Here is a 14,869-nt window from a genome sequence, read left to right as displayed (position 1 = left end):
TCTGGTTCACTAAAAAGCAACTGGCATTTGTCAGGTCAAACACATTAAAAATAGGACAGAATAAAAAAAAAAGATAGTCAAGATATAACAAAAAATCATCATGAAAGCCTTCCTGTAAAAGGTGAAATTCATAGCCATTTATTTTGAGCTCCTTTATGTTATTCAAAATCATTACAATTTTTGAGAATATGCAACTTGACAGCATGTCTTTAGAACAGTCTTCTTCTGCCATTTCTGGGTTGGAATATTCTTGTTATAGCAACATCAGGGTAACTGCTAATGCTTCCAGACTTGGCCCAGCAGTCATTATTGGTCATTTCAGTGTCTCCCTGGCTATTCAGTTTGATCATACAGACAAAAGATTTTAAAAAAGCTGTCAGATTTTCATTTCTCTTTTGCTGCCAATACTCGATCATTTCTGCAAAAGCACCTTGGGTACTTTACTGTTCCTTTATTAATGGTCTATTTGCTCCATTACAGGCTGAAGATGTTTCATCTCTATGGTTTCCACTTTAGTCCTCATCTGGAGTCCACTAAAGAAATTGATAAAACCTTGAAAGTCTTTTGTGATCTCACTGTCCCAGCTGCTAACATACCAGTTGAATGAAAAGTTTTATGTGTCTTGAGAGATGTTTTTAGCTATTAACGTACTACCACTTTGACAAAGAGCTTTTATGTCACTTTGAGTCTCATTTTTCTTGTAAAATCTAAACCTAAGATCTTGTTCCTTTGCAATATTATGTAAGTTATTTAATTTCTGTGCCTTGACCTGAGTTTTTTAAGATACAGATTATGCTTTTTTCCTTTCAGAGGTTATACTAACACTATGTATCTGAAAATGAGTAGAGCCTACATGAGGCCTGCTACTGAATACATTGTCTGTAGTTTTTAATTGAGAAGAATAAGAGCAAATGACAATCGGTAGTATTAAAATTTACATTGTCAGGGAATGAGAGTGTGTAGGAATCTACCTAGATTTGGGATTGAAGTACATGCACCTATCATACATGGTTCACACGAGGTGTATGCCTGGTAATAACTGGATAATTTAAGAGCTCTCTAGCTTATTTTGCTGGGCAGCTCCATTCCTCTGCTCTTTTCTTCCTGGAGCAATGATTTCATGTGATGCCATACCTCCCTTTTCTGGTTTCCTTGTCTTTTCTAATCCCTACTATTTAAACTCTGTGTTTGTAACAGCACCAAAACCTGTGTTTTTTTCAATCAGTAAATACATGACATTTTTATAGTGATACAATGTGTCTATCATTTTATATTTTATCTCAAGCGTCCCTGAAATTCCTGTGCATGGTTTCATGTTTTGTTGTCTCTTCAGCCAAAAAGATGCTCAAGCCAGGTGGAGTGTTTCATGACAAGATGAAGTAAAACAGATTGAAATTATACTTAGGGGAATTATTTTATTTTATTTTTTTTATAAAATTTTTTTTAATAAAAAAATTTTAAAATTTAAATATTTTTTATAAAATGGCAGAAAAAAAAAAGGTTTTGTTTTTGCATATTTATTTAATTTAGAGTTTGGTTTAAAAGGACATATCCTTCTAAGAATAAGCATATAATTTCAGAAGAAAGCACTCTTTTGCTCAGAATCCTGCCTTCATTACTCACTCTTAAGTCTCATCAAACAAAGCATCTTTTGTTCGTTATCTCTGTTCTAGTGCATTAGGACCATTTGACTGAACCATGGTCTGCCAAGCAAGCACTATTTGCCTGGCATTGTGCAATAATATGGGTACCATCTGTTTTGCAGGATATACCTGCCCCATTGCATAGCTAAATGAGACACTGTACTTCACCTCAGTACCTGAGATTTATGTGACATTGAAAACCAAATTCTCTTTTATGATGTTACGGTTTACCACTGATGGGCAGCTCAGCATCACCACAGCTGCTCTCTCATTCTCCCTCCTCTGCAGGATGGGGAGATAAGATGATGAAAAAGCTCAAGGGTTGAGATAAGGACAGGGAGATCACTCACCATTAACTGTCATGGGCAAAACAGACTCAGAATAGGGAGATTAATATGATTTATTGACTATCACTAGCAGACTAGAACAGTGAGAAACTAAAAGCAAACTAAAAACACCTTCCCTTTTCTACCTCATCCCCCTGAGCGGCGCAGAGGAAGGGGGAATGGAGGCTGTGGTCAGTCCATAGCACTTTGTCTCCACCGCTCCTTCACGGTCTTTCTCTGCCCCTGCTTCATGTGGGGTCCCTCCCATGGGATGTCGTCCTTCTCCAACTGAACCTGTGGGGGCTGCCCACAGGCAGCAGCTCTCCAAGCACTGCTCCCACATGGCTCTGTACCACGGGGTCCATCCATCCCCCAGGAGCAAACTGCTCTAGCACGGGTCCCCCATGGGTGGGCGGCAGCTCCCCCCAGATCCCCTGCACCTGCGTGGGCTCCTCTCCACAGGCTATAGCTCCCACCTCCTGCCCCTTCCTAAGGCAGGTCTGGGCTCAAACCTTTTCCACCAGGGGCTTCTTCACAGGCTGCAGGGGAACTTTTGCTCCAGCTCCTGGAGAACCTCCTGCCCATCTTCTGCATTGACTTTGGTGTTTCAGGGCTGTTCCCCAATCCTCTTTCCCAGCTGCTGTTTCTTAGTGTTTTAATGCTTTCTTAAATATGCTCTCACAAAGGCATAATCAATGTTGCTCATCTCTGTCTAGCAGCAGGTCCCTTTTGGAGCTGGCTGGAGCAGGCTCCACTCTGACGTGGGGCAGCTGCTGGGCTCTGCTCACAGAGGTCACCCCTGCAGCCCCCCTGCTACCAAAACAGAGTCACTTAAACCCAATACAGACATTCACTGAATCCAAAAGGGATTTTCTGCATGTGAAGGCAGAAATCTGGCCCACATAGATGTTGCATTGGGAAATATTGCAATACATTTATATATCCCAATTTAAAATAGAATGTTAATGTGAAGATTTCCGTTTGTTTTCAATGTCATTTATTATTTCCTTGTATCATATAGGCGGAAACATAAGGCTTAAGAAAACAAAGATGCAGACCTTTGCAGCCGGAAGTTAAAATCCAAAGTCATGTAAATACAGGATTATATGGAAAGGTTTGGGAGAAGACGGTGTTAAATCTCAGAGGAAAAAAGATGGGGGTGATATATCCAAAGTGTATGTCCTCTACTTAGCAGTCCAGGATAGACACTGCAACACGAGCTATGCATGACGGAGTGAGGACAAACAAACCTCACCTCAGTGAATGTGCAGCCACAAAAGTAGAGGAAGGTGAGCACATTGATCTGATGAGGAACTTCTTGTCTAGTGAGACACATTCAGCCCCTGATGAGTTTGCTTCAGTTAAGCTCAGAAGCCTGCCAACACTGAAAGCCAACTGTCCTGACTGTTAGAAATAAAGGGCTGTAGGTGTAAACATTTGTCATTTCCGATGGCTGAGTAACAGCTATAATCAGCGCTGTTGGGGCTTCATGATTGACTCGGTCAACTCTTTGGGTACAAAAATTAGGCTGACAGATGAGAAAACATGGAACACAAAGAACTCTTCTGTCAAGTTAACTCTGCTTTACCAAAACACTAGGTTTTGATAGAATATGAGAATCTTAGGATGATAGCCCTTTGCTACACATAGTAGTTTTGTTATTGTAACAGAAACGTACCAAAAAGTGTCAAAAAGTGTCAAAAACACATAAAATCATATATTGAAGCCCTTCAATATTTACGTTTAAGCTAAATTTTATATTCCCGGTTACTTAGTGTCTGTATTTGTCTAGAGCAGGAAGGAGCATTTCACCAAAAAAAAAAAAAAAAAAAAAAAAAAAAAAAAAAAAAGAGCCTGAAAAAAATCAGATAGGTATTTGTAGGATTTTAAAGCGAGTTTGTCTAACCCTGGCAAAATAGTAATCGAAAGTTGTAAAACCATTAGTTTCCTTTGAGGGCATTCCACACTTCTTGGGTAGAGGAGAATTTCATAATCCGTTTGCAATGTGTGATTTATTCTAATGAGAGGTCAGCTGGGCTGCTTGTGCTTTGCTGGACTGAGTATTTACCCTTGGGCTCTATTTCACTGAATAAGGAAATGTCGTTTAGTGAGGTGGAGGATTTGCATTCTGGTTATCACAACTTCAGTATGTGCAATTTACATTTGCAGATAGTGAAGAATAAATGGAGGGGAATATAAAACATCTCAGTTAAGAATGTAGCTACTTCCGATGAAAAACAAACTTTTACCAAGGACTTAGGGAAAGTGGGGAGCCTTGACTTCTGTCGAAAAAGACGGAAGCTAGTTCTGCTATACAAAGCACTGAAACCTGGCTCCTTCGGTTAAATAATCTTGCACGTTCACTGTTTTCACAACGTCCCTGCCTAAATCACTGCTGGTGGGACAGTCGCGAGCGCTCTCTCAGCACCGTTTAACCCGAAACTGCTCACGGCCCGCAAGACCCTACGTGATGAAACCTCCGGTAGCCGCGGTTTCCTCGCCTACCGCTAACACAAGGAGCAGTTTTGTGCTGCTGGCACCGGGCACCGGGCACCTTCCCGGGGGCTACGGGGCGAGCAGGTGCCGTGCCATGCGGTGCCATGCCGTGCCATGCGGTGCCGCACCCTCCACCCTCCCTCTCCCCTCGGGCCACCTCGGCGCTTGCTGCCGGCCAGAGCCGCCCCCTTGCCCGCCTCCCTCCGGGGGCACCGGGGCGGAGCAGGGCCCATCCCGTCCCGTCCCGTCCCGTCCCGTCCCGTCCCGTCCCGTCCCGCCCCGCCGAGCGCACGGCGCAGTGCTGCCGCCAGCCCGGGCCGTGCCTTGCCGTGCTGGGCCGTGCCGTGCCGCGGGCAGAGGACGCGGGCGATGGACCCCGACGGGGAGGACCTGTCCCGGCTGCGCGCCCTCTTTCTGTCCTGCGACGCCAACGGCTCGGGCCGTATCGAGCGGGAGGACTTCGCGGCGCTCTGCGCCGAGCTGCGGGTACGGCCGGAGGAGGCCGAGGCCATCTTCCAGCGCCTCGACAGCGACCGCGACGGGGCCATCACCTTCCCGGAGTTCGCTCGCGGCTTCCGCGGCGCCACCCGGAGGCGGCGGCCCGGAGCCGGCCGCGGAGAGCCGCGGGACGGGGGAGACGACGAGGGGGAGACGGCGGCAGCGCGGGCCGCCGCGGGGCTGGAGCAGTCCTGGAGGGACTTCGAGGTCCGGCTGGGGGACGAGGCGAGGTTCATCCCCAGGTAAGGCCCGTCCCGTCGGGCCGCCCGCAGCGCTGCCGTGCGCTGATGATGCCACACAGCACCCCGACGGGCACTGCTTTGCCCCGGTGTGAGCGGGAAGGAAGAAAACCGGGGGTAGATTTGGGTCATTAAAGCTGGGTGTCGCGGGTCTATCAGTACAAAGCTGGTTGCGTTTCACTGATACGTATTTTGGGGGTCAGCAGTAGCCTGCCTGAAACTTGAGGTGCTCCGTGTTACAAAAATACTGGCTGTGGAAAGTACGGAGTAATTTTTCTTAATTCAAAAATTGCAACTTGAACTGGAAAACGAGCAATCTGAGATTAAGGGCAGCTAGTTCAGGGACAATTGAAACAGATACATGACCATATGCAAAGGGGCTTGTGTCAAACTCCAGCAGAGCTGTCTGTGAGATCCACAGGCTCTTCTACTTAAAAGCATGTCAGAACCTGTGTAACTTTTCCACCAATCAAGTCATTTGTACAGTTTGTTGCTTTACAGGAACACAAATCACTGGCAAATTTATCATTCTGGTCTTCATGTAACACACCTTAAATTACTCCTGAAACAATAGTTTGGTTCTAGCTACTTTTAAAATCTATGTGGCTCTTGCAATGACAAATGTCTTCAAAGAGATGTCCCATAGGTTAAAGAGTTTACTATTCATGCCCACAATCAGAGTAGGTTGCTTTTTACTGAACTGAAAAATAAGCCTCTTGTTTGAAAGTCTGCAGAAGCAATCCAGAACTTAACCTAAAGCCAGAGAGATAATCAACAGGGGATGGAAAAATGTGACTCATGAACAGTGATGGCTTGTGAAAGCATCCATCGCCTTTTGCTAATAAGCGTGTTGCTGTCTCTTGGTTACTGTGTTTGCAGCAGCAGAGGTTTGAAGAGTGTGGTTGCTTGTCTAAGAGGACAGTAGGACGGGACAGAACTAACCCTCTCGGGTTTGAGTGTCCAGACATGTAATTTAGTTATATTGTTTTGGGATTCTTAGGCAAACAGAACTAAATGCCAATAATTAAATACATGTGTGCCAGGTGGGCAGTTATTTGTTGTAACATTTCCCATTCGTGTTTAGCTTTATAAATACCTTTGAACATCCTTCACAGTTGGCTATATTTCTTAGGTGTGTGCCAACGTCAGCTGAAGAACAGTGTACCCTTTGTTTTTCCTGTTCTTTCTCATTCCTGTGCTGAAGCACTAGAAGCAGGTCTTTGTTACAGCTCAACTTTTTTTTTTTTTTTTTCCATTTATGACCCATATCTTTTTTTGTTGAAATATCTCTCTGATATATATATATATATATATATATATTTATGTCCCACTGGGAACATTTGGACCAATTATGTGAGTGAGCAATGAATATATTTAAAGTGTTAAAGTCTGGGCATGGAAGAGGTTTTAAACAGCAGAATATAACAAAACCATGTAATGTACAAGCTGGTACTTCAAAAAACATGCTTATTTTTTAATTTAAATAATTATTTTATTTTTAGTTGTTTATTGGTTCATTTTTTTTAAATGCTTTCTAAGAACAGACCTAGGTTGGCACAGACCTGCCTCTTCAATACTGTAAAAGAGCCTGTGTTCTCACATTGTGATTTATCACCATATCATCATATTTTTATCATATTATCATATTATCATATTATCATCATATTTTTGCTGTAACATTTGTGTCGAAAATCATGAGAAAAGTAATTACAAGAAAGAAACTCCTCAAATGGAGATGAATGGAGTTAGTTGTCTGTATTTTTGATCTCAGTTTTGAGGTCATCTTGGGATCTTGGGGGTTCAGTCCCTCAAGATTCTGTGCATTCTGGTCCTGCTCTGGCAAAACACTGTCACATGCGTTGATGCTGTTGTGGTTTGTACAGCAAAAAACAAGGTGCAGGAGATTAAAGTAATGAGACAAAAATATTACTGAAGTAAGGAGAAAATTACCCAGCATCTGCGGTCTGTGTCATTCTTGAGTTTGATCAAATACCCATGGAAATCAAAAGGAAAATTTTCACTGATGTCAGCACATGTGGTTCAGCCTCTTCTTCTACAAATGAGCTTTTAAAAGCCATAAATAGGTCTCCATAATAGCATGGAAAACCCAGTAACATCGATCAATATCCTAACTTAATGGAGTAGCAGGCATCAGGTGCAACATTTTTTACTGTAAGGTACTGCCTAGTACCAGGTAATAAAATATGCCTGTACTAAAATGAGCATATTTTGAATTTAGTTAATTTTTGAAAATAAATTTTTATTATGGGATGGACCTTGTCTCTGTATTTTGGTGTCTGGGTGGCTCAGTTCTGTTAGCTTAAACATTCAAGTCCATTCTGGAGTTGTATCTCATGTAGTTAAACAAGGGTAGTAACACTGCAAAGTTTCTTTTCAGCCCTACTCCCTCTGAACAGATTTTCACGGCTGAATTCAGTTAGGTTTCTTTGTAAGGTGGTCACTGTGAGTCAAATTATTGTTTGTCTTAGTCTCCACATGTACTCAGTGAGCAATTGTGCCTCTAGCACAAAAAAGTGGAGTCTTTCCAGGCTAGTGACCTAGTATAATGTGTGAGGTCAGATTTTATTGGAATTGCGTAGAGGGTTGGGTATTTTTTTGGCATTCATTTAATTTAAAAATGCAACTACTCCTTCTTTGTTGTTCATATTCAATCTGCTATAATGAGTAATTAAACACAAAAAGGTTGCTGTACTTCTGGTTTACATGGAGAGAATAGCCAATGGGGGTATATCTGTGTGAGCTTTAGGAGATCTACTTTATTAGAACTCAGACACAGCCACTGGTTTACAAAAAAAAAAAAAAAAAAAAAAAAAAAGGGAATTTAGCTATTTGGTGCTCCAGGCAGTGAGTAGTCCAGTGTATTTCTTGCCCTGAAAGGGTTTAGCCTGTGGCTGTGTTACTGGTGTTGCATTCCAGTTTAATACGTGGTCTTCCTCAGGTCTGTTTGGATTTCAGTGGTAAGATGAGAACTTTCACTCTACTCCCTTAACAGGCATGCACTCCTTTAAGTATGTGAGAAGGTCTCATGATAGCCACACTTCTGCTTTTCTAACTTGGAACAAAGAATGATCCGATGTCCACTGGTGCGTCAGGATACAACCTATTCTTATGATCCTTGTAGCAGTTATTTCTGTCTGTAAAACATGGGTAAAAACTTCCCAGAAAACATATTCTGAAATTTAAATTTCAAAGATCTTAAATCAGAAGGAGAAAAGACTTGAACTGCATGTATTGTGAGCCTTCTTGCTTATTGCTGGGATAAACTGAATCCCTTTCAACAACAGCAGGCAGTATTTCTGTGATGTTTGGGATAAACTGGTTGAAAAATGAACTAAATTAATTTCATCATGAATGTAGGTGAATCCAGAGAAGAAAGTTTGTATCCCTGTTTAAGTTAATTTGTTCTGCTTCAGACATAAGCCTCTCCACTGCCTTGATTGTTAATCTGGGGATCTGTTTCTTTTGCCTCCTTTCTGCGCTGCCATACTATGAGATTTTATGCATTGTAAAATTACAGAGTTTCCTAATTTAATTGAGATAACAGTTCACTCCTAAATATGTAATCTGGGCCTGTATAGAAAATGTTGGTCTGGTAGACATCATAAAATGAGAAAAGAATATTGTTTTCAACAGTAGCAACTTAAACTGTAAAGGTGGATGATGCTAATGGCATATGCTGCCATTATGAGAGGAAGGGGGCTCTTCTGCAGAAAAAAATAGTTCAGAACTCATTATGCACTTGCTGTCATGAGCCAGAATGGATTTTGTGCCAAGGTGAATAGAAAACTAAGCCTCAGCTCTTATCAGGAGATTGTGTTTATTTCCAGGAGATGAAGAGCCATGATACTAGCAGTGGAATTTCCTTGGAAGTTGACGTGTGTTTCTCAGAGAGGGAGTGAATGCAAAGCCTGAGGAGAAGCAGCTGTTTGGTCCACCTTTATCACAGTGCTGGAGAGGGGATCTGTGCTGTAGGATTTTTTCTTGTTTTCTCACAATGAGGGGTTGGCAAATGAGCTCTGCTGGAAGAGTGTGGAAGTGTGGAGGATCTTCTGTGAGCTAGAAGTCTTTCAGAGCTACCTTAGGTTTTCCTACCAGTTGTTTCTTTTTTTCCTTTAATCAGAACAGCATCTGTACCAAATAACTTAGGCTCTTTTGTTAGGTTCATTTGTTTTACTGAAATTTTTGTGTCTCATTTTCAATAGACCCATCATTTGGAACATTCTGCCTCTCCACAGACTTCATCTTTCCCTCCTTTCCCACAGGCTTTTCCACACGTGCCCCACTACTTGCTCCAAGTTGCGCGTCTGTCCTTGGACAGGGAACAGTATTTATTTCTTGGAACACTAGAATTCCCTTCCCTGCAAATCTGCTGCCACTCCCTTGCCCAGACTCTAACCTGGGGGTTGAGGATTTGATCTTCTTTTAATGCAGTTCAATTAGTGAAAGGACTTATAAAGAAAAGCTGATACTAAAAGAAACACTGTCCTCAGGTTAAGAAATACTTCAAAGTTTATTTTGTATGAATGTTTCATGTAATTGTGTTTCTCCTCAAGGCTTTTACTGTAGGAGAAGGTGTTAGACACTCACCTGGGACAGAAGGTTTTCTGAACAGGGTATTTTCCTATTCTTGGTAGTACACACAGGTTATTAATCTCCAGTGTAAGGACAGATGTGTGATGCCTAATCTTTCTCTTGCTCTGACCACCCAGCTCAGATCCTCCTGGCTCAGACAACCTTGCATTTCATCCTTTCATACCCACACCAGAACAGAGGTGCTACAGGTGGTAAGAGTGATTTTTGCAAGATCATCTACACTGGGAAAAGACCATTCAAGGACAGACCATTCTAAAGCTTAGAATCAGGGGCATATTATTATTATTATCAGCATGCAGACATGTTTAAGTATAGTGGTGATTGTCTTTGCTTCTACCTGCACATACAAAATCAGAAGCTGTATTTTTCAGATGCCTGAAGGATGTCTGGGTCAACAAATCAAAGAGAAAGTTTGAAAGTTGGGGACTCTAAGTCTGCAGGTAGTAACATGGCTAAGAAAGAGGACAAAAGTGAAGGCAAAGATCAGAAAAGCAGCAATGGATGTTGTGGAAAAGACATATATATAAATATATAATATAAATATTTATATATATGTCTTTTCCTATATATGTCTTTTTCATATACATATATATATATATGTAGACAGAAAGACCTCTTTTGAGTTAATGTAAAAGCTCTTGCTGGAGAACAATTTGGTCTCATTTTTTTACCTCTCATTGCAGTCCTAGCCCAGTGATATTCTTTAGCCCACTTCCAGTCCAAGTGGGCTTCTATCTTGTCCTGCTGCGTTGTGTTTTCCTGAGTGCTCTGCATAGGTGGGCCCTGAAATTCTGCTGGTACCTTTGTAAGTCTCTACCTTTCTAAAGCAGACCCTGGTAAATATACACAAAATAGTGGTGGAAAAAACACTGAATCATTACCATGCCAGGGGAAGTGGTATTATAACATCACTGTCAAATCTTTGATTTTTGTCTGTTTTCTGAAAGCTTGTTGCACTTTGCCTTTTACTTGGTGGAGAACTGCACTACAAATACAGCCCAATCTGTCAGACTAAACAGAACATGTAACATAACAAACTTTCTTTGCAACTAGATAGGGAATACATGTAAGAAACTCAGAGTTACTCTTCTTTGATACATTCCACCAACTTCCTTTGAGCTGCATTTGGAGTGTGGACTGGTAGGCAAACTGTCATTCAGCCATTTAAAACAATACTGTGAATTGATATGAATTGGTTTAAATAAAATTATGCCATGTAATATCATCTAAGTATCTGATATCTCTAATCTTTGTTTTGTGTTTTTTTTTTTTGTTTGTTTGTTTGTTTGTTTGTTTTCTTTTCTTTTTTTTCCTCTGCTCTTTCTCCATTCTACTTTGGTATTTTAAATCTGTCATATTACAGATGGCATTATCATCAGGGCAGATTTATTTTATTTCTGTAATGCAGTAACTCTATGTAATACAGTATTATGTGAAGTTATTAAAACATTAGTTAGTTAATACAATTACAATTAATATAATTACAGTTAATAATTTTACAGAGAACCTAAACTAGTAAAACCTTTGAGATGAGGTAAGGTAAAGTGAGACCAGTATCTGGTCAGGATAATGTACTTTTTTGTAAGTACTTTGTGCTTATAAGTGCTTATAAGTGCTTTGTGCTTATACTTCATGGTAGATGGTACCAGCATAGAACCAGAGGGTCCAAAGTGACAGTTTTTTTCATGTTGTATTTGAAAATGCTCTTTCTATGCAATTGTGAAGCTTTACAGCTGTGTTTGTGTGGAACTTAAAGGGGTACAGCTTTTAATCTATTTAAAAGGGGATTTGTGGGTTTGAAGAAACGCTAATTTTAAAGGACAAACCTGAGCATTTCATACGAATTTTGTTGAAACTGAAGCAAAGGCATTTTAGTTTCCTTTTTTGTTCAGAGCAAAGACTATTCAGTGTTCAGGAGTCAGCTCAGTAAAGTCTGTTTGTGAAATCTCCCTTGACAAATAATTTTGAGTAACTAATACATTTGCAGAAAGAAATAGCATGTCCAGGAGAACTGGAGATAAACAAATAAATTAGGCAATATCTATAGCAACTAGTTTGTCCCGCTGCAGTGATGTCACTAATGCTTAGCAAAGCATGTAGAGGAGTGATTTAAAATATGAAAGAGATGATTAAGAACAATTCTTCTCTTAATCATCAAATACTTATTGCATGCTGATATACAGTGTATGTAACTGCATCCTTCTAAAATCCAGTGAAAGTATAAAATATTATCACAATGTGCTCTATGCTAATCATGGATGCTTGGAGTGATTAAGTCAGTAAGAGTCTTCCCAGTTCATGAAAATGTATTACTGCTTGCTGAAGGTGTAAGTAATCAAGTAGAGTCCCATCAATTTTGTTGCATTAATTCATTTCTCCTGCATTTTCCTGTTGCTGCAGTACTTGTTGATTGATGTTTTTAATTGAGATATCCTGTAAGGCTGCCATAGAAGCTCACAGGTGAGTGTCACTGAGAATTTCAGTGGCCAACTTTTATCTAAAAAAGTCTTGCATGTCCTTTCCAAGATTCTGTACAGTGTAGTTTTTTGGATGTAGCTTCTTTGACCTGAAGTTAGCAAATGACGAACCCTGCACAGGATGGGGCAAGAAAGACAGAGTACCAAGATAACCATATATTCCTTGTGAAAATAAGTCATGTAGGTCCTTAAATATCCTACCATAAATTGGTAGGCTGTGATTTGGAAGAGTCCTAGGTAAACGTTTGCTCAAATAATGTATGTTTTGTGTTAACATCGAGTAAAAAGTAATTTTGCCACTGTTTGGTTGCTTTGTAGGAAATAAGGTTATTAGTAGGCATTTCCCTGGCAACAATGAAATCTAACAGAAAAAAAGATAATTCCAGAATACAGATCTTGAATTTGTATTTCTTATTCCTAAAAGTTATATGCACTGATTTAACTTGAGTTGAATGTATTTGCCTCAGAAGATTGATAACCTCTGTTCATCTTGCTGTGGCTAGTGCCATTTCTGTTTTACATGCCACACTTCTAAAGGGGTATGTGTACATTGGCACTGTGTGAAGAAGTGACATTCTTCAGCAGCTAATTTCAAATATGCACCGTATCTGCTTTTATCTAAAATTTAAGACTGTTCTGTAAGCTGTTTTGGTGAGGTGTTTACACCTCTGAAGGACAACTGCTGAAGTGCCAGGAATTTATGAGATGCAGCATATGTTATCATATCCAGCTAGCAGACTAAATGGAATTTCAAGTAAAGGGACTACAGAGAGACTGCATTTTGTAATTTTTGAAGTACATGTACAGTCATACTCCAGCTTCAAGGCTAATCAGCAGTAATGGAAGTGTAGTAGGAAATCTGTGAATGGTATCACTTCGGGACACTCAACTTACTGTTTGTCCAGTTGCTGATACTTGGAATTCAGTGTTTAAATACAACCGATCTGTTGTACACTTGGAATTTAACTGAGACCCGGCGAACCAGAATCATAAACTTATTCTGTGATATGTGCTGTTATCACAAGCATTCTAAATTTCTTTATTGTGCTGTAATCTTTCAGCACAGAAATTTCACATATGTCTGAATGATGTAATAGTACAGAGTGAAAGGAAGGCAGATTTTAAATGATTTTTTTTCCCGATTTTAGCATTTTTAATGGTGTTATTTTATCTGAGTGTGGTTGCCAAGGAAAATGTCCCTTAACAGTTTCTTAAAGGTACATGTAGAATACTGAGTAAACATATGTCTGGGGAGTTCTTTAATGATATGTTGCTTTTACATATGTTGTGTCATCTGATGATCAGATAAATCCGTATGTTATTATAACCATACGTTTTGTGAACCTTGATATTATTCTATTTAAATGTTATTTAAATGAAATTGTATGCATACATAGTCAGAGTCAAGTTTACTTTAAGTTTAACTTCTGTAGTTACTGAATACACCTAAAACCTAAGGCTTTGTAAATGAGACCATTTGCAAGACAGAAACATGTAGGTACACAAAAATGCCTCTGGCTTCAGTAAATCTGTATTTTCTGTGATGGTGTTATGTTCCTGTGTATTGAAATAAGTATCTGCATTTCATCTGGAAACTTATTTTATGGTTTCCTGAAACATTTAATTGTTTAAAATGGAAATCTGAGCTAAAGGAGCAATTCTGGTACAGCTGTAATAAAATAAGTTATAATTTCCATGGGAAAATCATAAAGAAGAAGCAGAGTGCTGGATAAACTCTGGAAGTACCTCAGGTGGGAAAACCACACTGAATGTTGATATCATGCTTGTAGTGAATGTGTTCATTAGCACTGCCTTTCATAGAAGAGTAGCAGCTCTCTAATAAGGAGGATCATTAAATTAGAGGTTAAGCTTTCCTGTAACAATAAAAAGAGGACAGGTATTTGTGATATGTTAGATATGGCGTGTGACTAGAAATTGCAAAACATTATTCTGTTTACATTTCTGCCACTGGTATGATGTATTTCCTCATGACTGGTCTGCTTCCTGCACCTTTGTAGACCTGCTTTTCCGTTTTACTTTTTTTTTTTTTTTTTAAATCTGTAAATTCTCAAATACCTGCCTATGTTCCGGTATATCGTCTACAGGGCAGTCAGCTTCAGTTGTCCTTAGAATTGCTAAATTCTGATGTTATAGAATTTTCTCTGATATATTATATATATATATAGATAGGTAGGTATCATATAATTGCCTTATGATAATCCAGTTATTCGAACTAAGCTGGCTTTTAATACAAACTGTTACCTGACATTAATAATGGTATGACCAGAAATCAGAGCTTTTTACAAACTAATCTGTGTAATAACATTTTGGTGCTTATGCTATTTTGCATCTTGTCAAAATGGTTTGCTTTGACAATTAAAACTGTACACAATCTACAGGAATGAGTCCAGATTAAGTGGGAATCAGAACATTGTATTCCTGCATTGGGGCAGCCATTAAGAAGTAGTATAAATTTCAGGAAGTCTTTTAATAACTTAAAAGATCTACAGAGACTTTTTATTTTTTCTTTATATATTAGTTGTCTTTCACATAAGAGTTATATGTAAAATTAGCTT

Source organism: Netta rufina (assembly GCF_964035555.1).
Source record: "Netta rufina genome assembly, chromosome: Z".
Lineage (NCBI taxonomy): Eukaryota > Metazoa > Chordata > Aves > Anseriformes > Anatidae > Netta > Netta rufina.
This window is presented reverse-complemented; position numbering follows the sequence as displayed.